Genomic DNA, 23,708 nt, shown 5'->3' with positions numbered 1-23,708 from the left:
CCTAAGGATCCGCGGGGATCGTTGAGGGGTCTTGGGGGTCTTCATCATTGCCCATTCTACTTGATTTATTCACTTAGGCCTTTAGTAATGGTCTCCTATTTGATGCTTGGTCATTAGATGCACTCCATTTAGCTCCACTTTGCTCCATAAAGGCAAGGTTAGCAATCCTCTCCTACCAAGGACACAAAACCTCAAAGAATATGCAAAGTAGGGAAGTAAAGATAAGAAACGACCCTAATAAGCACTAGAAAGCATAGGAACGAGGCTAGTTTGGGGACTAAATGTGCACAAATATGAGTCACATCAAATATCCCCAAACCGAACCTTTTTTCGTCCCGAGTAAAGAGGTGACTAAGCCGATGTGAGACAATTAGCAGGTCTCACTCCACCCCTTAAACTCACACCAAGACTCCTATGAGGTAAGATGCCTTCTTGCAAGGCAAGGTGGGGCTTGCTAAAATGGCGATACATCGAAGCATTAAACACACAAAACAAGTTATGGATGCATCTACAAAAGAATAGCCACTTTCCTCATCTAAGTGGCGGAAATCGTCTGAAGGGGAAGCAATCTAAGGGTACACATTCCATTATAGATATAATTTCTCCAAGCTACTAAGTCTAAAAGGATACGTGGTACTTTTATCCTCAATCGCTAAATGCTTTCGTCAAGAGTAAGCTCCTTATGGTGTTAGAAATACTGCAGGATCGCGGAATTCCCCCTCTTGCCTAGACAAGAAGAAGGGTCGTCCCCTCTCCACCATGCAACAAAGAAAGGATCATCAATGGATAAAAGGGATCGATATGCTTTGAGTTTCACAATGGTAGTTTGCTTTTGATTTGTTTTCCCCCCCAATCTCTTGTGGCATTTGTCTTTTGAGAACTTTTCTTTTCCATTTTTGATGTTTGGCAATTTGTTACTTGGCAATTCTTTGCATTTTTTTGAACATTTTCAAAGTAACCCCATTTTTTAGCAAGGGTTCTTTTATTGAAGCATAGAAGTCTATTTTTGCTCCTCTTTTCATAGATGCAATTTTTGCAAACTTTTGACTTTCATTTTGGTACTTGAACTCAAATTGGAGATTATTGTGCCTATTCCCTTTTTGTTGGCAAAACATGATGATAGTAATGAAAGAACGGTTGCATGGCATCAAGGGTCACCTTGGAATAAACGGTAGCCAAGGAGCCGTCACACCACAAGGTACCCTTGACTAGGCCTTAGTCCATGGGTCAAAAGATACTAGTATGACACATCCTAGGGTGTCTTGACGGTATTCTAGCAAATAAAGTCTCAAGGAGAAAAATTATCTACAAGGGCTTATATACACTTGCCAAGCTTCCCAACTAGACATTTTCACAAAATATTTCCTAATATCCAACTACATGCCGTGATGCAACTAGCATATATACAACCTAATGCAAATGCTACTATCACTAGTATGCCATATAATCTAAATGCAGCTCCTAAAATCACATTGGTTTGTACCGCATCAAACAAAAAGAAGCCACATTGTCATTAACATACAAGAGGAAAAAGGAGATTTGGAAAGGTCTTACCATGCGGTCTTCATATTTCTCATGCCTCGAATGTGGCGTAGTTGGTCCCAAGTTATAGGAGTGAACACAAACAAACAAATATATACAATATATACATTCCTACACTACAAAAGGGAAGAACATGTTTTTGGATTTTTTTGAAATTTTTATCATTTATGAATTTTTGAGTTAGAAAGTGTTATAATTCCCCATCCCTACACTTAGAATGGACACTGTCCCCAATGGACAAAACAATAGGGAATTGTGCAAATGCAATGAAATGAATGATGCCTGATTCTACACTGAATGCAAACTAAATGTGAAATATTTACATGTGATAAAAATATACAAGTGATGCAAACTAAACTATACTATATGATGCATGCTTTATATTGTTCGGAGAGCTAATTAGATTAACTCGCATTCCCTATGTATGAACTTCCCCAAACCGGACAAAACACTATTTCTAGTGCAAAAAGAAGGAAGTTCATTCACAAGTGCATGGAATGCGATGCATGAATGAATTTTGTCATTTTGGATTCTTTGTAGTGGGAGCAAAAAGATAGACACCTTAATGTTGCCGAGGTGTGAGTCCTTTGAATGGTGCTAGGACTCAAAAACTCAAAGCTACCAAAGAGCCTGAAATGACTCTCAAAGTGATGCAAGTTAAATGTTATACAAGATATAGAAACATGAGACAAAAACAAAGCAAAAAGAGGGGTAGAAGACTCACAATGGAATAGGTCAATACTAGCATAAGTGATCAACCCCGCATTATGATGCCCTCCTTCAATCTTTGTCAACCATCAATTGTCACTCATTGTGACTCATCATCATCTACCTCCATAGAACTGGAGGTTTCACCATCATCTTCTTCACTTGAATTTTGCTCTTCTTCATCATCTTGGCAAGACCAACTACCTTCCCCGCTTTCATCATCAACTTCCTCTCCTCTCATTGCTTCCCGATCATCTCTTTCTTCATCTTGAGAAGCATTAGGAAAGAACACTTCCCTATTCACCCAATATGGCAAAGAACTCGAAGGATCAAGGAGTCCTTGCCTAGCAAGATGGAAAAGGGGTGGATATTGGGCGTAGTAGGCATTCACCCGATTATTGTATGCTTTCTTATGCATATGTTGCATTAATTGTGTCAAGTAGTCATTGCGCGCCGTAGCATTACTCGATTTGAACTCGTGGTAGGCAAATAGATAGGGTGGTATTAGGGCAGAGTACGGATCGGATATCCGATCTAAAGTGCTAGTTCGGATCGGATATCCATATTAGAAATCCTGAAGTTAGATATCCAATATCCAAACCAAATGTTTCGGATATCCAGTGTTCGGGTATCCAAAATAATCGGATCGGATACGGATATCCATCGGATATCCATACTTTTGAATTTACTTTAAAATTAAGTTTGAAATACGATTATATTCATAGTCTTACATGATGATTTTCTTTAATATTCTTACTCCAATGTTCTCGACATAAAATTTAAGTTCCACTTAGATATTTCTCTAATATTTTAAACATTAATTAACTTGTTTTATCAAATAAAATTTTATTTTCTCGAAGTTATACTAGAAAACTATAGTTTCTGATCGGATCGGATATCCAACTGTTTTAATTCTAATATCCATATCCATATCCAAACCAAACCAAAGATTTCGGATCAGATATTTAAACCAAACTTAATTTTCGGATCGGATATCCAAAAATTCGGATCGGATTCAGATCGGATATTGGATCAGTTTGGATACAACAACAACAACAACAACAACAACAACAACAACAACAACAACAACAACAACAACAACAACAACAACAGAGCCTTAATCCCAAAATGATTTGGGGTCGGCTGACATGAATCATCCTTTAAAACCTTCCATGGGTGAATGCACACCCCAAAATGCGAATAGAAAAGAGAAAACGAAAAACAAAGGGAGAGCGAAAATGTAATGCAAAGTCAAGTTAAACTTACAGGTTTTAAAATCGAATTCCGGGTTTCTTTTATAAAAACTTAAAGTTTAAATCGAGAGAAAAGATTAAAACGATTTTGAAAAACAAAATAGAATTAAGGATCCGGAATGCCTTAAAAGTAAACCAAGTAAAATTTATAAATGGTTGGTAAAAAAGTGTAATAAAGGAGAGAAGAACAAATAATCGGATCAGTTTGGATAATCGGATTTTTTGCTCAGCTCTAGGTGGTATAACAATGGAGGAGAAGGGCTCTTCATTTGGATTTTGTTGTTGCTTGATGATGGTCTCGACTCTTTCAGAATCGGGTATGAGGTAGTTGGTTCGGTGGGTGGAGATGCGACAAATCTTGCTTGGTAAGACAATGGACTTGGCATCCTTGATGAGCCACTCATAGGTATGGTCTAAGTTATCATGTTTGACCCATTGAAATTTGTGGATCAAATTTCTCATATCAAGAAGGTGGTTTCCTTTAACCGCTTTGTAAGTGTTGTCTTTGTTGAACTCCGGGTTAAAGTGCTTAGCCAATCTTGTCACCAAGCCTCCATTAACAATGAAAGCCATGCCATCTTTACCATTCTCAATATCCAACCATCTCTTGATCAATAGTTGAAGAATATTGTACTCACTTTTGGGCTTCCCACCAACATTCAAAAAGGACTCAAGGTAAACAAAGTAATTCCGTCAAGTGATTGGCTTACTTTCTAGCAATCAAAGTGTTAGCCACGAACTTGTGCTAATACCTTATACCCGGATGATTAATGTAAAAGGCGTGACACTCCTTGAAAGTAGTGAACTCACGACCGGAGATGGCTCGCCAAAGTGGTTTGGCATCAAACTCCAAAGGTTTCTTGTGGAATCGGTCATGGTTCTTAAGCCCAAACACTTTACCAAAATCACTTTTATACATTGTTCTAGTCTTGTTTTCGAGACAGAATTCAACACAATCTCGAGTCTCAATTTTATACTCCCTCAAGGAACTAATGAATTCCAATGTCAAAGAGAGGTATGTTAGCTCATTCATTTCAAATAGGATTGATAACCCCATAGACTCGAAGAATGCCTTTGTTTGCTCAAGAACACCCAATTTACCCAAAGCATCTTGACATACAAATTTAGTAGCTGGAATTTTTTTCTTGGCTAGGGATTCGAATGCAAGCCTATGCTTATCGAATATGAAAGTTACCTCCGGATAATTTTTCAATTGTTCCACCTCCGGGATAGAAGTAGTAGCTTCCTCGATAGCATTGACGGATGATGGGGCTTTCTCCCTTTGTTGAACCATGACCAATGCCCTTGATGCAAGAGCTTGTTGTCTCTTAGATAAAATTGGTGTCCTTGTTGTCTTGTTGCCTCCTTTGGTCCTTGCCATAGCTTTTCTCCTTTCAAATTGGTAACAGCAAAATAAGTATATTCTTGAATGCTCCTTTCTTCTTCAAGTTTCAATTGAATGCCCAATCAATTTGGGGATTTTCGGATTTTCACCCAACCCTAGAGAAATTGATTGATTTTGTGAAGAAATTGTTGTTGGAATGGTCTTATTGTTGATAAAGGAGTGATTTGTTTTTTATTTGAGCAATTTTGGATTTGATTGTGGTGAATTTGGATGAGAAAATGGTGTTTTTGGATGAGGGTTTGAAGGTTGAAGTGAGGGAAATTATTTGTGTTTGTGTTTAAATGAAATGAACGAAATGAAGAAGGGGGGGTGAGTCCCGCGTTATGTTGATGTAGCAGGTAGGGACGGGCGGATTGGGGAGGAGTCGGGTGGATTTTTATCCAGTGAAAAATCTATAATCTGCTTGGCTCTGGAGATGGCGTCTTGAAGGCAAGTCGGGCGGATTTTTGCTTGGCTTGCTCGACTTATGTTTGGGACGGGCAGATTGTCGTCCAGTGCAAAAGTTAACAATTGAGAGCTCCTTCAAGACCCATGACTTGAGCTGAGGTTGAGTGACCTAAGCAATGGGTTGCTCGAGCTAGTGTCGGGTCGGGCAGATTTCTTTCCAGAGCACAATTTCACATTGTACCCCTTTCCCAGTCCCCGCGAGCTTAGGTCTGCTCGTGGGGATCTTTGCCCCGCATCAATTCTTCTTCTTTTCTTCATCATTTCTTCTTGAGTAGCATTACAAAGGCTTGATTAGCCTAGGCATGTGCTTCCCCACACTTGATTATCAAACACTACACATTTGAAGCACATTAAAATCCCTCCTTCACTTGCTCTCATGTTACACAAATCAGTCAAACAAAGCATGTAAAATGCAATGCAAAAATTGAGTAATGTACAAGTTAAATGAAATGCAAGTTAAGAGGTTAGAATATTTACAAATGGTGGTTTATGGAGGACTCCACCAAACTCTCCTTCTTTTGAGAGGCGTCAATGGGGCAAAGCCAAGGTTGCATAGACTCTTGCACATTGTTGTCTTTATTGTTGTAATCCAAGTTATAGTGTTGACAAGGATCCATCAAGCCTTGGTCTAGAGTCATAGCATTCTCAATGTAGGGATTAACCAATCCCTCAAATTCATTGTCCCATAGACTATAAACTTGATTTGTTTTCTCCCCTATTTTGGGTGGATCATGAGTTGACAAGAACAACTCTCCTTCTCTGTTATCATGGCCAATGAGGCCTCCATCTATACTTGTCATGGGTGAGCTTTGCAAGCTCTCATTCTTGTTGTGAAAAATTCCACGCTCTCCGAATAGAGCCATTTCAACATCATCAATATCTTTCTTCCAATTGGGCGGTGTATCTTTGCCCTTCTCTTTGAGATTTACATCTTTTCCTTGTTGTTTGAATGGAGATTCCATCTTCTTCTTGTCACTCTCCCGAGTATAGTGATCAACCATAAAGCATAGCTCAAACAAGTTATGAGCTTTCATAGTCTTATCAAGATTGAAGGTGATTGTTTCATCACCTACTTCAAGGGTAAGCTCTCCATGTTTTACATTGATCATCGCTCCGGCGGTGTGTAGGAATGGTCTTCCTCGAATGATTGGAATGTTGGAATCCTCCTCCATATCAACAATGACAAAGTACACCGGTATGAAGAACTTTCCAACTCTCACGGGTACATCTTCCCATACCCCTAGTGGTTTCTTTGTTGATCGATCCGCCATTTGTAAGGTCATGTTGGTGCACTTGAGCTCTCCCACTCCTAGTCTTTCACATACCGAATATGGCATGACACTCACACTTGCACCTAGATCACATAGTGCCTTGTTGATTGTGGTATCACCAATGGTACCTTGAATGGAGAAGCTTCCCGGATCCTTGAGCTTTCGAGGGGAATTCCCTTGAAGTATTGCACTACTCACCTTTGTAAAGGCAATGGTTTCCAACTTCCTTATAGATTTCTTCTTGGTAAGGATATCTTTCATGTATTTTACATAGGCTGGAACATGGTTGATTAGCTCCGTGAATGGTATAGAAACCTCTATGTTCTTCACAATCTCCATGAACTTTCCAAGTTGCTCATCAAACTTGGGCTTGACTTGGCGACTTGGGAATGGAAGTCTAATCACAATAGGCTCTTTCTCAATTTCTTTGGCCTTCTCTTTATTTCTCTTCTTTGATGAGTCATTGGTAGTTGTCTCTACCACCTTAGGATTTCTCCTTAGTGGTTCAATCACATCACTTTGCTTGTCATTCTTCTCAACAATCTCTTCTTCAATTGGCATCTTTGGTTCCTCATATCTAGTACCTCTCCTCAAGTGGATAGCATTGATGGTCTCATGTCTTATGGGAGGATTACCTTGAGGAGTTAATTGTCCCTTTTGTCTTTGGGAGCTAGAAGAGGCCAATTGAGACAATTGAGTCTCCAACATTTTGGTGTGAGCAAGGATATTGTTGATGGTAGTGTCTTTGGCTTGGCTATCCCTTTGCATTTGAGCAAAGAAATCTTGTTGGCTCTTTTGCATTTGGAGGACCGCTTTTTGAACATCGAAAGCTTGGTCATTGGGTTGATTGTAGTATGGTCTTTGAGTAGGATTTCTCATTGGGGGTGGTGTGTATGTGAGTTGAGGGTTTTGGACATTTTGGCTCTTGTATGAGAGGTTTAGATGGAATTTGGTATTCTCATTGTAGTAGTTAGAATAAGGGGTGTCATTCTTGTATGCTTGGAAAGCATTTACTTGTTCATTTGTTCCCCTACATTCGTGTTGATCATGTGCCAAGGTTCCACAACTCTCACACACTCCATTTAGGATTGAGGATGTTGCCATCATAGCATTGACATGTTGTTTGGGTGATTGGGAAGCTTCATCAAGCTTGGTCATGGCCTTCTCAAACTTCAAGTTTATGGTGTCGATATGAGCACTTAGTTGAGCACCCAATTGTGTGATAGAATCCACCTCATGATTCCCTCCCCTAGTGGCTTTTCTTGGCCTACAATATTGGGAATTATCAACCGTCATTTCTTCGATTTTAGCCCATGTTTGGTTGTCATCGACCTCGGTGAATCTCCCATTAGAGCCCATATTAAGCACTTTTCGTGAGTCTTCATATAAGCCATTCCAAAACTGTTGGACGAGGAACCACTCGCTTAGTCCATAGTGAGGACAAGAGCGACATGTATCCTTGAATCTCTCCCAAGCCTCATATAGGGACTCTTCATCTCTTTTCTTGAACCCGGTGATTTGGGCTCTCAACATGTTAGTCTTCTCCGGAGGATAGAACTTCTTGTAGAAAGCAAGTGCTAACTTCTTCCATGAATCAATTCCAAGGGTAGCCTTGTCTAGGCTCTTTAACCATTGTTTTGCGGCTCCGATCAAGAAAAAAGGAAACAACGCCCATCGAATTTGGTCTTGGGTTACTCCGGTTTGAGAGATTGCATCACAATAGTCACAAAAAGTCTCTATGCGTAGATGAGGATATTCACTAGGCATCCCTCCAAATTGACTCCTCTCAACTAATTGTATGAATGCGGATTTGGCAATGAAATTACCGGTTAAGTGAGGTTGTGTTGGAGTACCATTTGGTAGGTTCTCCTCGGTTGGTACGGAATGAGATGAAAATTTAGGCATTGTGGGTTGATTTTGTGGTTGGTTTTGAATTGGGTTCTCCTCTCCTTTTCTTGCAAAAGGGTTGGTTAACTCAACACTATCCGATTGGACAACACCAATATCCACGAGTTCTCCAATACCCAAACTTGTTGAAGCCCTTCTAACGGTTCTTCTAATGTTGGTCAAGGTTCTTTCAATTTCGGGATCAATAGGCAAAGGTCTACCTTGCGATCTCTTAGACATGCAAAAAGCAAACAACTAGAAAACAATTAAAACTAACTTGAGGAGTTTGACTTCCCCAAGGTTAAGAAAGACACAACTAAACATAACAAATGATAGTAATTCAATTGAACACCGTCCCCTGCAACGTCGCCATTTTTTATTCGGTTCTAACTTTGTCGTCTAAACTAACCAACCAAAACAATATTTATAATCTAAACTAACTACTCTTAGTAGAGCGGTAAATAAAGGTCGGATCCCAAAGGATGGGTATTGAATTAAGTTATCGGTTGTAGAGAGCTATGTCCTAGGGTGTCACAATTTGGGTTGAGAATTGGGTATCAAACTAAATTACTTAACAATGAAATGTAAGGAAATGAAAGTAAAACAAGCAAGTAAAGTAGGGGTTTGTAAACAATTGATTAAGGCACTAAGGTGTCATGGGTTTATAGGGGATTCATGGTGGTGATCATACAAACATGTTTACATAGTTGCAAGCAAATTATTGTTGTAGTGGAATCGAGTTAGTTTATGTCTTACAATTCCAAGGAAGATTTGGGTCCCGGAGCCGAGTCGGTCAAGACTGTACAACACCTACAAGTCGACTTAGTTTCTTCCTATTCAATTTATGCATGGTCTAACAAGACTCGAGTTAGTTTATATCTGACAAGTCTTGTTGATGAATAGATAAGAGATGTATGCATGCAAAGTTTTTAATCAAGCAATCTATCAAGCATAACATGTGCATAAGTTGAAACTACAACAAGCAATCAATCTTATGAAACATATTAGATTAAGTATAGATCTACCCCCATGTTTTAGTTCCCCTAATCCCCCATTAACCCTAGCTAGAAGACTACTCACTCATGACTATGGTAAACATGCTAATAAGAGTGTCAATCATGTTAACAAGGTTAAACATGATGAATGAGTAATACAATAATTAATTGAGCAAGGGTAAAAGGGATTATACCAACTTTAAGGATGATCCAAATAATAAGCAAAGAATAATAGAAGAACACTTGATGAATCATGAAGAGTTGTCAAGTCTTCAATAAACCCCAAATAGTCTTCAAATTACCCAACTCATTCTTAGAACACTTGAATGATTAAAGAGGAATTAAGATTTGATTAATATTAAATTGAGTAAATACAACTTGATTAAACTAGATTAATAATGTATAAACTTGATTAATGCTAAATTATAACTTGGTAAAACTTGGTTGTTAATCCCCTAACACAATGGGGTATTTATACTAAGTACAAGTATTAGGGTAACTAAGGGCTTAAATGACGATTAAGTCCCTAAGAAGAAGATTAGTGCCTTGAAAGTCTCATAAGGAGCCACCCGACTTGTCCTTGAAGTATGCTCGTGCTGCCCAAGGAATCACTCGACCTGATGGTGAGACGCCCGGATTGAGGCTTGAGACGCCCGACCTGAGCTCGGGACGCTCGGATCTTTGATCAGCTCTTCTTCTTCTTCTTTTTACTGGCTAAGGATCCGTGGGGATCGTTGAGGGGTCGTGGGGGTCTTCATCATTGCCCATTCTACTTGATTTATTCACTTAGGCCTTTAGTAATGGTCTCCTCTTTGATGCTTGGTCATTAGATGCACTCCATTTAGCTCAACTTTGCTCCATAAATGCAAGGTTAGCAATCCTCTCCTACCAAAGTCACAAAACTTCCAAGAATATGCAAAGTAGGGAACTAAAGATAAGAAACGACCCTAATAAGCACTAGAAAGCATAGGAACGACGCTAGTTCGGGGACTAAATGTGCACAAATATGAGTCACATCATTTATATGTACCCGTGCAACTTTGCACGGGTTCTAAACTAGTTAAACATATAATATCACTAGCTTAGGACCCGTGCAAAGTTGCACGGTTATATATAGATAAAATATAAAAATAAGTTTTAAAATTTGTTATACTTAAAACACTGTATATTAATGATTAATAGTTACCATTGTATCGTGAAGACATGCTCAAACTTTGGTCACATATCATGCATATACACGTGTTTCATAATTTTGATTTGAGCTTCTACAAACCATAATTTTTATCCTATGTCTCATAGCGTATTAATAATTTTAAATGCATGTAAATTCTACTTATAAATGATACATATTGAAATGTTTATACATAATTAAAGATGAAAATAAGCAAATTCTACAAACCATAATCTTTATCTTATGTGTCATACGTATTGAAATGTTGCATTCCAAAATACTAGCCATGATTATATTGAAAGGTAAATTCTCATTTAAGAAGGGTATATACCCATGTGGGAGAAATAAGACAAACGCAAAATACATTGAGAAAAAAAGATTTGTCTTATATGACCATGTGGGGACGATATTTGACCAGTTTTATTATTAAAACAGATATCTCCGTCATAAGGAAGGCTAATTGCATTTGAAGGCAATGAGACGGGGCAAAACCAAATAGATCTTTGGTCAGTAACTTATCTTGTCAACAGGAAAAATAAATCTTAAGAGTAAGAATAAGATGATTAAATTAAAATGGGTAAACTCATATTTTGAGAGTCGCAGCATAAAGATGTCATCAAAACTCATTCATTTGATAATGTATTTAAGAATAAAAAAATTATTAACAGAGTATAATTTCTTCATTAAATTCTAAATTATGTAGTTTTAATCAAAATAAAATAAAAGTGGTATGCAATTATAAAATACGGAGTACAAATACTAACACTTTATGATAAAAAAAAAATCATTAAAATACAGATTTCATGATATACTCAACTTTTTTTTATTAGTTTTGTAGTTTAATTTTTTTTTCTCATATCAAAATACTGAGTTGAAATATGAAAAATTACGGTATAAATTTAAAATGAATAAATAATACACACTAAAAAGTAAAAACTCTATAAATACTGCGAATTTATTGCGTTGGATCTATATACACTAAAAAGTACAAATTCCGATTATTTATGAAGAAGAATAGAAAATTAAAACTCAGAAACAATGGAAAATTTAATGAATGATTTAATAATTATATTGTGATCCCAATTATATGATATTTTATATGAGAAAATATATAAAAAAAGATGTTAGAAAGAAAATGAAAAAGATTTCATATATGTTTTGGAAAGAAGGATGCCGTATAAAAGGCAATGATGGGAATTGTTGCTAAAGTATTAAGCTCCGTTTGGCAAGACATTTCAGGTACCTGATTTGGTTAAAGTAGCTTATTTGACCAAAATTCTAGGTACCTTATTTTTTTGTAAGCGTTTGACAAGTAGCTTGTTTAACAAAATAAGTTACCTGAAATGAAATGCTACCTAGAGTAGCATTTGAGATTTCTGGTACCTAATTTGATTTGATTTTCCGTTTTTACCCCTTAAATCTATACTATTAAATAATTATCATATCTTTTTACGTCATTTCATCAAAATCAGTTAGTTTTTCAGTTAGTTTGCCAAACATTTTTTTATATAATCAGCTACCTTATCAGTTCCTATTTTTCAGCTACATTATCAGTTACCTTTACAGGTTTCAGTTAGCTTTTCAGGTTTCAGCTACCTTTTCAGGTTTCAGCTACCTTTTCAGTTAGTTTTACCAAACAGGGCCTTAGTATCAGTTTATGGTTTAAGTTGGCGGGAAAATTTTTAAGGTGAGAGTGACATGTGTCATAGGATGATGTCAGCGGTTATTCTTTTATAGTTTTAATTAACATAGATCCATAAAAGTTGTTAATAAATCAGGATTATTTGATGTTATTAAGATTGAGGAAAATAGGGAAAACTAAATGAAAGTTGTAGATATAGATACTGTATTAGTATGTGTGGGAATGATGGAAAACCATCGTAGAGGGTGGGTTAATTAGGGTTTTAGGCTATTAATGGCAATTAATTGGGCTTATCAAGACAGTAAGTTTAAGAGTTAAAAGTTTATCATTGGGCCACTTTAAAAAATGAAATAGACAAATTACTCCCTTAGTTTTAGTTGATAATTTACACTTACTTTATTTTTTGAAAAGAAGATAAAATTACTGTAAATTACTGACTGGAACAGAAGGAGTAATATCCTATTTGATGTTCTATGCTAGTGAAAATAAGTTGTAAACTTTGTCATAATATATCGCATGATAGTGCATCTTATATTTTACTAGAATTGTTTAAGTTAATCATTATCGCTTACTTTTAAATTATTACTTTGTATATTAATAAGCTAATATCACGGGTATGATTGTATGAATATTTAACAAATCGACGTAGCCGCTTTAAACGTGCATGGCTCACAATGTTCATTTTGTCCTGTTTCACTAATTAACAATAAGAACACAAGTCAAAATTTTCATTTAAAATGTGCACAGGTCAAAATTTTCAATTTCTCCGTGCACGATGTTGACAAAATAAAAAACAGGTTCAACAATTTGCATGGGTCTGCTACTATTCAAACCCGTGCAAATTACTAATTTGGTGTTATTTTACATCCGAATAATTTTGTTTCATATATATGTTGGGTTTTTATAAAGCTGCCCAAGTAATAAGATAAAGTGAAAACTTAAAATTAGCTTACAAGAGGAATATCGTGCAACAACAACTACTCGACCAATTGACCCTTAATAGATCATTTACGCTAATTAAAAAAAACATCTTAAAAATAATAATAATAATAATCCTATATATTAAACGAACAACCACAGAGCTGACGTGTCAGCCCGTGGTTGAAAGTTCTATTTTTTATTTTTTTTTCCAAAGGCCCCACCACATTGCCCATGTTCTATTAGAGCATCCGCAAAGGTGAGGCTCCTCATATCTTCTCTTTCCTTTTCTTATTCGTCCACTTCATTTTCCACTAACTTTTCCATTTACCCTCCCCAATTTATAACAACATTTATGCAATAATGAGGTTCCCCATTTACACATAAAATTTTGGGAACCTCCCCAAAAGAAATACAATTTACCCTTACTTTTTGTTGGGAAGCTTCTCTAATAATGGTGGAGCCTCAAATTATGGGAATGTTAGTGCATTAGTGAGGCTCCCCATAGGAGGAGAGAGGGTGTATATGGGGAGCTATTTTTCCACCTTTGCGGATGCTCTTAAGCTTTTTTATTTACCTAAAACACTAGATTTTGTGAAATTTGAAATGTGATTAATGTTCAAAATATGATACTTCAATTATTGAATAATATAGCCATAAAAAATAAGAATATGATGGGATTAAAAGACACTTTATACAAGTGATATACTCCATTTATATTAAAAATAAAAAAATAAGTAAAAAAATGACTAGAAAATAAAGGAAAAAATATTAAAAATGATTTTTTTTTATTATTGTATATTCCATGAATAGCAGACTACTAATAATTTTGATAACATGACCACAAAAATATTTGAAGGGTAAAAAATACAAGCAATAAAACAGAAATTTGTTTACAATAGATAAATAGTCACATTTAAAATAAAACATTTAAAATGGTGACCAGTATATCAATTAAAGAGTAAAATATATAGGTAATGATTAAAGAGTAAAAATATTACTCAAAAACAAAAATTTCAACGTAAAAATAATTAAATTTAATACTACCTTTTAAAAAATAGGGATACGTAGATACAGTTAGTTGTAGATCTACAAATGTAGAGTCAAAACAGTGGTTGAAGGAGGAGTATGGACGCATAATTGTTGTGGAGTGCGGAGAGGAAATAGGAGGTTGAGGGAGATTAGGGTGAAATGGTTTGATTAGGTAGGGCTAATGCCCCTGCACAAAAAAAAAGGTAGAGCTAACATTTAAATGTTTATTTGGATTCATGGAAAATAACAGGATACAAACGATTGTTTCAATGTATTTGTATGGAGGCAATGGTGAGTTTTGTGATATACGGGACGTTAATTTTATGTTTATGGACTTTGATCGGTCTTTGTCTAAACTCTCTCAAAGTAATTTCGAGTTTTCGACCCCTTAATTCACGATTTACCAACAATTTCAATTGGGTTTTACGAGTTGTGGTTTTATATATTTTTTTTCATCTCATTCATTTATTTATCTTTAATTAAAATATGTTAAATAAAATAATAAAAATATACTATTTTGTCAATTATTTACGTACTTTTACTACTTCCGTGAAAATTGCACGGGTATGTATTAACCTAACAATTATACATGACTCCCATTGAAACAAATGTGACAACACGGGTATATTTGAAAGGTGCGTTCTTTCAAAATCACGGGTATGTGTCAATTGCAACAATTGTATTAAGAATTTACACGAGATTGTCTCCCATTGAAACAACCATGACATTACACACGACAGGTTTAACCGTTTAAGCAATCCGGTGCAATTTACATGGTTTTGTTTTACACGTGCTATAAGTATTATAACTTTAATACACTGGCCCAAATTACAAATTTACACATACGTATAATATGTGTAAATTGCGTATTTCAAATTTATAATGCGTATGTGTACATGAGCCAGATTACAAATATCCTGAGCAATTCCGTGCAATTTACACAGTAAGTTTAAATACACGGGCCTTGATTAACAGTCAACACGTATAAAACAATTCCGTGCAATTTGCACAGATTCATTTTGTCATATGCAGACATTACTTTTATATTTTACACGGGAGTAATGTCTCCCATTTTAATTTTGTTAATATAATCTAAGTTTTAAACGTGTTAAAATGACTAAGGTTGAATATACGAATTTGTCAATCATTTAAATTGAAATTCTTAAATATGACTTTATACAAAACTCAACAAAGATTTTAGCATTATTTTAGACAACAAATTTAAAACTATACCGTGCACTTTGCACGGGTTTAAAACTAGTAAATAAAATAAAAGACTACCGTACTAATTATAACACAAATTATGATATAAGATGGTCAGATGGTGTGACCACTTAGAAACTGACCATTATTTTATATTAATAAAATGACCATTTTATAATAAATAGACCATGGACATTTTATAAAGGTCACTTTTTAACATAAAATGGTCTATTTATTATAAAATGGTCATTTTCTAACTCTAATACACTTGTACTATATCATAAAACGGTCGCACTCAATAACTACTAATTTATAAAATGGAGGGATGATTTCCTGAGATGATGATGATAAAGATGTCCTTTGTCCCATTTTGCTAGAAAATCATCTTTGGCTCTTTTCACCCACTTTTCCTCCGTCTCTTTTGTTGCCTTTAAAATTTTTAAAAATAGGACGAACATCAACATAATACAAATTAGTGAACTTTAACTTGGTATTTAGCAGCCTTCTCGAGCTTAATACATAGTTTACCTGCACCCACTCAACTCCTAACTTCAACTTTGTTCTTCATGCAATCATAGCAAATTATGACAAACATGTCTTTTCCACGGGGTTTTTAATGCATTAAACAACTTTTCTTGGATGATTATTCCCGTCTTTTGTATAAGTCATTCTCACTTTCGAGCGCCAGTATGGTTTTTAATTAATTTAATAAATTAAGCACTTCCGAGTTTAAAATAGTATCATGAAATTCGTAGAGAAAACGTTTTTCATAGGAATATATTTTGAGAGATATTGAAAAAGGAAATACATTAATTACCAAGTATTGTACGGAGTATGTGGCTTACTTGAAACAGTGGGCATCTGCCAGTCTGCCACTATAAGACACTTGAACTGAAACAACTACTCCTACTAAAGTTACAATCTTATATTCTTGCAGAAAACATGGTTTCAACTACTCCTGGATCTCCAAAGCCTAAGGTAAAATACTTATGGTCGTTATGGAACTAAAAATATATATCAAGCATCTGTAACTAATTTTATGGAACTAATAATATTTATCAGGAAGCATTTTCAGTTGAAGAAAGTGGCCCGAGCCAAATGGTGGTGCTCAACCTTCCATACAGTCACCGCGATGGTTGGTGCTGGTGTTCTAAGCCTTCCCTATGCCATGGCATATTTAGGATGGTAAAAACTCCACAAGAACTTCAACTTAGGACATACTTTTAAATATTTTAATGTCGTAATTAAGGAAGTCGACCTGCCGACCTGGAAAGGGTGAATTTGGTCGTGTCATTTGGATAGGGTAGGGACTAGGGTTGTGTGGTCATTGCAGTTCCTGTTAGTTAAGGTTTGTCATTTCTTCTGTAGTTAAAATTCGAGCCCTTTTTTTTGGTTATTCAGATATCATAGATTGGGGTCAGTGTTGGTAGATTTATAAGTAAGTAACTAATGAATCCTACTTTGACCAAATGTGACAGGTGACCAGGAACAGCGGTTATGATACTATCCTGGTGCATAACTCTGAACACAATGTGGCAAATGAAACAGCTGCATGAATGTGTCCCAGGGACTCGATTTGGGAAATTAAAGTACGCGTCTAGGGCCATGGGTGGTGCTTCCTCAGCAGTTAATTGTGCAGGTAGGATGTGATATAGTTTACATGGTTACAGAAGGAAAGTGCCTTGAAAAGTTGATGGAGATAGCCTGTACAAACTGCACCAAAATGAAGCAATCTTACTGGATCCTCATTTTTGGATCACTGCATTTTTTCCTTTTTCAGCTACCTAACTTCAATTCTGTTTCCGGGGTTTCTTTAGCTGCTGCTCTCATGTCTCTCAGGTAGGTATACATTATTCCTTATCTATTTCGATACTTCACCTTTGTCTGTGCGTCGACACCACACTCAACACTGAAATAAAAAAGAGAACATGTCAGTCAATCTTATTTTTCAGTACTGACTCGATCTAATTCTTTACCAGCTTCTCAAAACAAAGCCACCTCAATATTAGTAAAATCGATGAAAGAACAAATATACTGACTGAATCATGAACAAAACTCTCTGCAGTTACTCAACAATAGCATGGGTAGGATGCGTGGCCAAAGGTCAGATCGAGAACGTAAATTATGGGTACAAGCAGACGAGCTCCATCGACTTTATGTTCCGGGTATTCAACGCTTTAGGGCAGTTATCATTTGCATATGCAGTGGCACTCGAAATCCAGGCAACCATACCATCGACGCCCGAGAAACCTTCCATGTGGAAAGGTGCCCTGGGTGCTTATTTTATCAAAATGCCCTTTGCTACTTCCCTGTTGCTTTTGTTGGGTACTGGGCTTTCGGCCAAGATGTTGATGACAATGTGCTTGTTGGTCTCCAAAGGCCCGCCGGCCGCCTCGGCTAATCTCATGGTTGTCATTCATACAAATATTTGTCATTTGGGATCCTGACTTTTCCGACATGAATAATCTAAGGACGTTTTTGGTTTGATTGAAGGTCTATGCAATGCCCATCTTTGATATGCTTGAGAGATTGATGTCTAAGAGGCTGAATTTTCCCAACGGAATTGCACTTCGTCTCATCACTCGTTCTGTCTACGTTGGTAAGTCGACCTCACAAATGAGTCGTGCTTCAGTCTGGGCCATTTTCGGTAAATTGTACTCATCTGGCCGGATTTGGTTAAGCCATTCGGTTAGTATTGGTCATTCCAGTCCAGTGGTTACCAGGGGCGTCTTAAAACTAGTAGAGGTCCGGTGCGGGAAAAAAAAATGAGGCCCTAAAACATAAGGTTGAAACTTTATCGAAACAAATTGTCAATTTTTATTTGCTCAATGAATAAAAGTACACAAGTAAAATTTGATAACATTTCCAATCGTTTAAAACACTCTTCATTTCTACTTGAAAATTATCCTCCTGCGAGCCTTTCTTGAAGCAAAAATGTCGATCAAACTTTCATAATCAATCTTCTTCAACAAATCTTTCTCTATGGCTATCAATGCTAATCCGTTAAGTCGTTCTTGTAAAATCGTAGAGCGTAAATAAGATTTCAGCAACTTCAACTTTGAGAAACTCCTCTCTGCAGATGCAACTGTCACAGGTATAGTCAACAAAATTCGATACGCAATAAATGAATTTTGGAAATAACATTTACGTTTCAAAAACGACAAGATATCAATGGCTCTCATATCTTGATCAGGCAACATATCTTTGAGCAATTTTAACTCCATATAAAGATCATTTCCATCAATATCAAATCGTTTGCCACTAGTAAGAGCCTTTTGAAGATTAATACAATTAGAAGGTAAGGTCTCATTATCTAATGATTGCAAATGAGTAGAAGTGAACAAAAATCCAAAAGTATTTTGAAACTCTTGATATTGCTCAAATCTTCTATTAAGTGAACCAATAGCTTGATCAACAATAAATAAGAAATAATTTACTCGAAATGATTCTTCGGTAGTTTGGTGAACAACATCAGACGAGCTACTTTGATTTTCATCAAAATGTTTTTTCCTTCGAATTTCTCGCCTTTTTGGAAATACGGGATCAACACTAAGTTCAATTGCAATGTTTTTTGCTACATTTATAGCATCAGGAAATCCAAATTCTCTATATTCTTCAAAAAACAAAACCAGTTTTTAATATCTTCAATGGCTACATCAAGAACCATATTATGTGATTGTAAGTTTTTACTAACATAATTAACTCTGTACAATATTTCATACCAAATGACTAGTGCTACCAAAAACTCAAAATCACCAAGTTCATTTTTGGCTAAAGATTTAGCTTCACTTCTTATCTTAGAATCATTATCAGTTTCTCCTACTTGAAGTAAAGCTTCACGTACCTCCTCAATTTGAAATCTTATAGCTCTTACACTTTCCACACGACTCTCCCAACGAGTAGATGACAATGATTTTAGAGTAAGTTCGGGTACATTTTCTTTCAAAATCTTCCATCTTTTTGTTTAATTGGCAAAAATAGTGTATATTCGTTGAATGACTCCAAAAAAATCTTTTGCCTTAACACAACTATTGGCAATATCACATAATGTTAAATTTAGACTATGAGAACCACATGGAGTAAAAAAAGCTCGAGAGTTTACATCTAAAAGCTTTCTTTGTACACCTTGGTGTTTACCTTTCATATTTGACCAATTATCGTAACTTTGTCCTCTCACATTATCAACATCAAGGTCAAGTGATTTCAACTCATTTAACAAAACATTAAAAAGACCTTGCCCAAAAGAGTATCATCTACATTCAAAAATGCTAAAAAAGATTCTTGAACACAAATAGAACTTGAAGACACATCAACATATCTCAAAATCAATGACATTTGTTCTTGATGACTAATATCGAGTACATCAAGAATAATGGAAAAATATTTTGCTTGCTTCACATTTTTAATAATTTCAGATTTGATCGTAGAAGCAATAAGAAGTATCAACTCATTTTGAATATTATGACCAAGATAATGAAAATGAATATCAGAATTGGTTACGCGCTTAACATGCTCTTGAATAATAGGGTCAAACTTCGTTAACATTTCAATTAATCCTAAAAAATTACCATTGTTATTTTGATACAATCTTTCTTTTTTGCCGCGGAAAGGCAAGTTATGCTTTGCTAGAAATTCCACAACATATATAATTCTTTGCAACAATTTTTTCCAATGATCTCTCTCTTTTTTCATTTTCTTTTTAGCAATTTTATCAATTGTTTGATCCTTTTGAACTCGTTCACGCAAATCATACCAAGTAGACATATTAGTAATATGTTCAACACCCTTTTCGTGCTCCTTGAGTCTAGCACTAACGTGACACCAATCCGAAAAACCCTCATTAGCTAATTGACCTCTAGCCGCCCCTTTCCTAAATACTTTACAGCAAAAACAGAATATTTTATCAAGTTCCTTTGAATACACAAGCCAATCTCTATCACATTTCTCTCCATTTGACAAAATTCTAGTGAACCATGTTGAAGAAAATTGTCTAGACCATCTATCCTTGGGGCCTCTTTCAAATGATAAGTCTCTTCGGGGACCTTTATCCGCTAAAATACTGATCATATCATTGTCAAGCGCATTCCAATTTCTTGGATCAAAAATATCTAACACATTCTTAACATTATTAGCATTTTTACCATCAAGGGTCGCCTCTCCATTAACATCATCATTCATATTGTTTCTATTTTCATTATTGTTGTTGTCATTATGAAAAACACCGTCATCATTAACATTACTATCATTATTCTGGTTGTAATGACCGTCTTTATTATTATTATTAGCATTGTCATTATCAGCAATTAGAACCACATCACAAGAAACCTCCTTTTGATCACAATTTGCAACAATTTCATCGACAATAACCATATTTTCACTATCAATTGCACTTTCAAAGCAGACTAGACTCTTTTATAATAAACTTATCAAGGGCTCCGGTTTGGAATCGGGTTAACTCTTCTATACGTTTTCTTTTTTACGCTTTTAGGACCCACAATCAAACTTTCTTATTCTCGGTGGCATGTTAACAATTGGTAAAAAGGAGGGAAACAACCTGATAGAGCAACCTTATTAATGCTAGTCTTCACGGTATGAATGTAATTCCATCCAAGATGAAAATTCAATCGTCAAAACCTTCATTGAAATACAACATGAATAAATTAATCAAATTCACCAAAATATATAATCATACTAAAATTTGGTCAGAATCATCGATTAAGAATCTGACCCATCTCAGATGTATTCGAGAATTCGACTATTCGTCAATCATCATAACTCATAATCGTCAACAACAACAATTCGATATGAGTCTAAATTTTAATAATTAATAATTGATACAAAGCAAATTGAAAAGAAAAATTACCTATCAGAATCCTCCTTTTGAGTTCAAATTGATGAGTTTGGTTGATTTCTTCTCAAAACAAAGTAATAGCTAAATTCTTGGTAATTGATTAATCTGATTTCAAAGGGAAAATGAGAGATTAAGGTTGATTGTGAATTTGTGCTTGAGATTGAAAGATATATAGCTAGAATTTTTTGAACGTTTGATTGTTTACTTAGGTTTTTGGGTTTGGATTTTGGAAATCTTAAACGCCAATTTGGGGAAAGAATAATGAGCGTGATTGACTGATTGCGTGAAAGAATAATAACGCCAATCTGACACGCTAATTTGGGGAAAGAATTTTAAGGTTTTTTTTTTTTTTTTTTTTTTTTTTTTTTTTTTTTTTTTTTTTTAAAGGGATTGATACCGAGTTTGGGCCTAAATTTTGGAGGCCCTGTTCGAGCGCTCAGGGCTGAACTGGGCCTTAGCCGCCCCTGGTGGTTACATGACGGTCAGATTGGGTCATTCAGAGTCTGTGTTTATTTAGGTTTATGTCATTTAATTTGTAACGTAGGTAAACTTAGGTCCATTCAGCTCATTTTATGTTATATTGCTTGCTCGGTCTAATTTGGATCTCGGCTCATATTTCCTGATGTTTAATAAAGGGTAATGAATACTCTCTTTTTAACTTTGGATGAAAATGCAGCACTTACATTGAAAAATTGAGAAACAGGGTAAAGGTTGAAGGTAAAACTCAATGATTATTTCCAAACGATGTATCGTACATATATACAAGCTACACAAACCCTAGCATATCTCTAGTTTAGGTAACTAGCTCTAAGAATAATAGAAACATGCTATTAACTTTCCTAAGACGAAATATATACGACTTGAGCTACAAGGAATACAATATACACAAGATCGAATAATATCATAAGATATTATTCTATTACTCCCTCTCAAGTTGGAGCACTTGGTAGACCAAGTCCCAACTTGCGTTGTAAGTGATCAAACGCCTCGCCTCCTAAAGCTTTAGTAAATAAATCCGCTATTTGCTCTTTGCTTCGAATGTGTAAAGCGTTGATGTTCCTGCTAACCAAATGTTGCCTGACAAAATGACAGTCAATTTCAATATGTTTAGTTCGCTCGTGAAAGACCGGGTTTTTTGCAATATGAATTGCGGCTTGATTATCGCAAAATAAACTCATTGTTTTCACATGAAACACTCCTAGCGAAGCAAGAAAGGATTTTAACCAAATAAGTTCACTTGTTGCTCCTGCCATCGCACGATATTCGGCTTCGGCCGTCGATTTTGCTACCGTCACTTGCTTCTTTCCTCTCCATGAAATAGGTGACGATCCTAGCGATGCAAAATAGCCACTTAATGTTCTTCTGGTTAGTGGGCAACTACCATAATCCGAGTCACAATATCCCCGTAATTGTAAATCCGAGTCTTTACGCAGGACAATACCTTTATTAGGATTCATTTTTATGTATCGAACTACCCTCAAGGCCGCGCATCCCAATGCTCTTTGCGTGGTTCACTAACAAACATCGACAACATGTGAACCGCATAAACTAAATCTGGTCGTGTGATAGTGAGATACACTAACTTACCAACGAGCCGTCGATATTTCATTACATCCTTTAGAACATACCCCTTAGCTAGAGGAAGTCGATGATGCTGCGGAATTGGCGTGCGCACAGGCTTCGCCCCTTGGATTCCCGTCTCTTCTATAATGTCTAAAGCATACTTCCACTGGTTGAGAAACAATCCTTTAGCCCCGTGTGCAACCTCTATGCCCAAAAAGTACTTTAATCGACCCAAATCTTTGATCCCAAAATTTTTGTCGAGAAAAGCTTTAAAGACTCCACACTCGGTACTATTGTTGCTCACTACTATCATATCGTCCACATATACCAAAATTCCAACAAATTTCCCGACTTTATTATATGTAAACAACGAATAGTCCGCTAGTGATTGCACAAAACTGTACCTGAGAAGTGCCTTGGTTAATTTCGCAAACCAATTTCGAGATGCTTGTTTCAAACGATATATCGACTTCAACAATTTGCATACTTGGTTTTTGTCTTCTTTTTCGAAACCTTGCGGTATTCTCATGTATACTTCCTCTTCTAAGTCTCCGTGCAAGAAGGCATTATTCACATCCAACTGCTCGATATTCTATCCCTTGGCAACGGCCACTGCCAACATGCAACGAATACTAGTCATCTTTGATACCGGCGCATAAGTTTCATGATAATCGACCCCTTCGATTTAGGTAAAACCTTGTGCAACGAGCCTTGTTTTATACCTTTCAATGTGTCCGTCTGCTTTATAATTTACTTTATACACCCTTTTACATCCTATGGGTTTCTTGCCCTTTGGTAGAGGAACGATTTCCCATGTCCC

General features: G+C 36.0%; 1 non-coding gene and 1 pseudogene across 1 annotated transcript; both read left to right on the top strand.

Moving 5' to 3' along the window:
• LOC141623506 (lysine histidine transporter-like 6) overlaps positions 1-23,708 on the top strand; it is a 33,625-nt pseudogene that overhangs the window by 5,862 nt on the left and 4,055 nt on the right.
• On the top strand, positions 8,053-8,159 carry LOC141625583 (small nucleolar RNA R71). Its single transcript, XR_012535355.1, has one exon. It is a non-coding gene; the product is annotated as a small nucleolar RNA R71 (small nucleolar RNA).

Source organism: Silene latifolia, chromosome X (assembly GCF_048544455.1).
Source record: "Silene latifolia isolate original U9 population chromosome X, ASM4854445v1, whole genome shotgun sequence".
NCBI lineage: Eukaryota > Viridiplantae > Streptophyta > Magnoliopsida > Caryophyllales > Caryophyllaceae > Silene > Silene latifolia.
The sequence above is the reverse complement of the archived record's forward strand: the minus strand, read 5'-3'. Positions and strand labels throughout refer to the sequence as shown.